Raw genomic sequence first — 2,874 nt, forward strand, 5'->3', positions numbered from 1 at the left:
CTGGCGACCTGTCCAGGGTGTACCCCGCCTCTCGCCCTATGACAGCTGGGATAGGCTATAGTGCCCCCCGCGACCCTGATAAGCGAATGGATGGATGGATGGATATTATTAATATTATGAAAAATGTAAAGTAGGTGTTTTACTTGTGGATGTAAAAAATCTAGATTATCAGGTCAAGTTTTGTCCCTAAATTGTCAATTTCCCACAGACTGAAATTTAAGTACTTTTATTTTGAAACTCTGGAAAGCCTCGTCCGCGCCTCGATTATGAGCCCTTACGTGAAAATGAAATAATGGATCGGGGATAATAAATCAGTAGGTATATATGATGTGAGTTTATATCTAATGTACATCAAGAGTTACTGAGATGATTATGGTATGATGGCGCACTTAGACGCTTCTAGAAAACGGTGACTTTTCAGTTTGGTGTCCACGCGAGGGCAGCAGAAGACAAGTCAACGCTCTCACGCGTACTCAGTGCAGAGTTACACGGAATAGTAGAGATGCTGCAGAATATACATTTAACTTGTGAGTTCAAATATCCACAAATGTGAGCCAGAAGGACAGAGGAGAGTAAAATGTTTTTATTTTGAAAAACAAATCATTTTACGACACTCTTTATTGTTTATTTGTTTTGTTTTTATTTGTAAATTTTCTACTGTGCTAACCAACCTGAACCAAATGTTTCACTCACCTTCAGTAATGCAGCTTTTCCAGTATCGCTGTTATGTTGTTTCAGATTTTTCGAAACGTGTTTATAGAAGATATTTATCAATTGTTGGTGTAGTGAAAAAATATAGTCTAAAATCAGGGGTCTCAAATGAGCTGTGGGCCGCTGCTGGCACTGTCGTCTCATTGGAGGGCCACTTTAGTGTTCAAGTAACACAAACAAACAAACATCCACAAATGTTTCTGAAAATGTTTTGTTTGTTTTTTAAAATTCAAATATTGAACGTGAACACAGATTCTTTTTCTTCCCTCTTAACTGAAGCCTGTCTGTCTGTGCAGACACTTGGCAGCGCTTCTGCCATCATTTTGTTCGCATTTAACAAAATATGAGTGCAGACACAAGTGTACACATTAGTTTGCTTAGGGGAAGTTTATGTGGTTTCTTTGAGTGTGAGTCCATGAGATTGGTGAGTTACAAGATATTTCTTGTGTAAGAAGGAAAGAAGGAAAGAAGGAAAGCCTGCCTGTTTTATCGCTGGACATCTTCCTTTTACACGTTTTATCAATTTGGGTTTTTTGCCTGTCCCGTTTGGATCTTTAGCCATCAGAAAGATGCCCAACTGATTTACTTTACCAAGTGGATCATCACAGCCATTTGGTTGACCTTTGTTATTATTATTATTTCTTTTATTTCAAGTTGTTACAGACGGGACAGACATGACTGGGGGATAAGAAAGGGAGAGAGAAAGAAAAACAGAGGGGAAGAAGGACCGTAAGAGAAGACACAAAAAACAAACAAATAAAAAGGAAAACAAGCAAAAAGAGAGCAACACAATAAACACACTAAACATGACACCACAGAAATAACCTAGATAACTGTAACTAACAGTAAATACTAAATATTGAATGTTATTGTGTAGTACGCAGCACCGACAAGTAAGAAATACGTATTTATGTCCATGTGCGTAATGTGCCACAGGTCACCCCAAGTCCAGCACCCTGAGGCTGTACGCTAAGCGGAAGGAAGGAGGCCGGGGACTGGTGAGTGTCAGCACCACAGTCCAGGATGAGACAACGAACATCCACGAATACATCAGGAAGATGAGCCCAACCGACCGAGTGCTCAGTGAATACCTCAGGCAGCAGAAGCCCAAGAATGAGGAGGAAGAGGAGGAACCATCATGGAAGGACAGGCCCCTGCACGGTACCACCGGCAGATAGAGGAGGTGGCTGATATCCAGAAATGCTACCAGGCTGGACAAAGCTGGACTGAAAGACAGCACAGAGGCGCTAATCATGGCAGCACAGGAACTGGAACGCCATAACCAAGTGTCCAGCAAAGTATACAGAAACATCTGTGGCGAATATGGAGGGGATATGGGAATATGGGAGTCCTGAGGTCAAAATAGGAGACGCCCTCCAGCGTGGTGAAGTGGCCGAGCTAAGATCCTGTGGGCCGAAATGATATTTAACGACAGTAATTTTAATATAGTTTTAGAGGCAGGAACATGAATTCTTCAAACTCATTTTGTAATAAAACTGTAATTTAACATTTTGCTGTTTTCCTTCTTCTTCCATCTTCCATCAAACATTAATGATGGAAACGTTTGTTAATCAACAAAAACAGTGTAAAATTACAGAAACAATTATCCTTCGAAGCTTTTCTTGATCTTATGATGTTTTCCATCGAGGTGAAGGAAAAGGAAAATAATAACGGTGATTGTGTTGGCCTCAGGATTTCTTTGTATCATGGCTACAGCCCTGTGGTCGCTATTTGCTGCGGTTGGCGAACAAGGTGCATTACCGCCACCTTCTGGACTGGAGTGTGGCTCAGTCAGTCTATACATCTTCTCACATAAACACCACGTGCTCTTAAAAACCCAAATATCGCCCTGCGTTCCTTTGTAATATTTCGTGCACCCTTGACTGAACTCTGCTTTTCTGTAATGTGAGTATTTGCCTGTATTCAGCGCATTCTAACATCACACGTTCAAATGTCTCCTCCTGTCCACAAAATTCATAATCCCCTGTCTCGTGCTTAGTCATCTTCTTTAGTGTGTTATTTAAACCTGTGTGACCAACTCTCTCTCTTGCCATTGTATCTTCTTTTTTACTGCTTTGACTTCTTCTCCATTGTCCAGCTGCTCTATAATAACCTTCTCTGTCCCACAGCGCTGTGTCTGCTGTTTCCCAACGAGACTTTAAC

The sequence above is a fragment of the Haplochromis burtoni genome, unplaced genomic scaffold (assembly GCF_018398535.1).
Source record: "Haplochromis burtoni strain Fernald_Lab_line unplaced genomic scaffold, NCSU_Asbu1 Contig_341, whole genome shotgun sequence".
NCBI classification, from domain to species: domain Eukaryota; kingdom Metazoa; phylum Chordata; class Actinopteri; order Cichliformes; family Cichlidae; genus Haplochromis; species Haplochromis burtoni.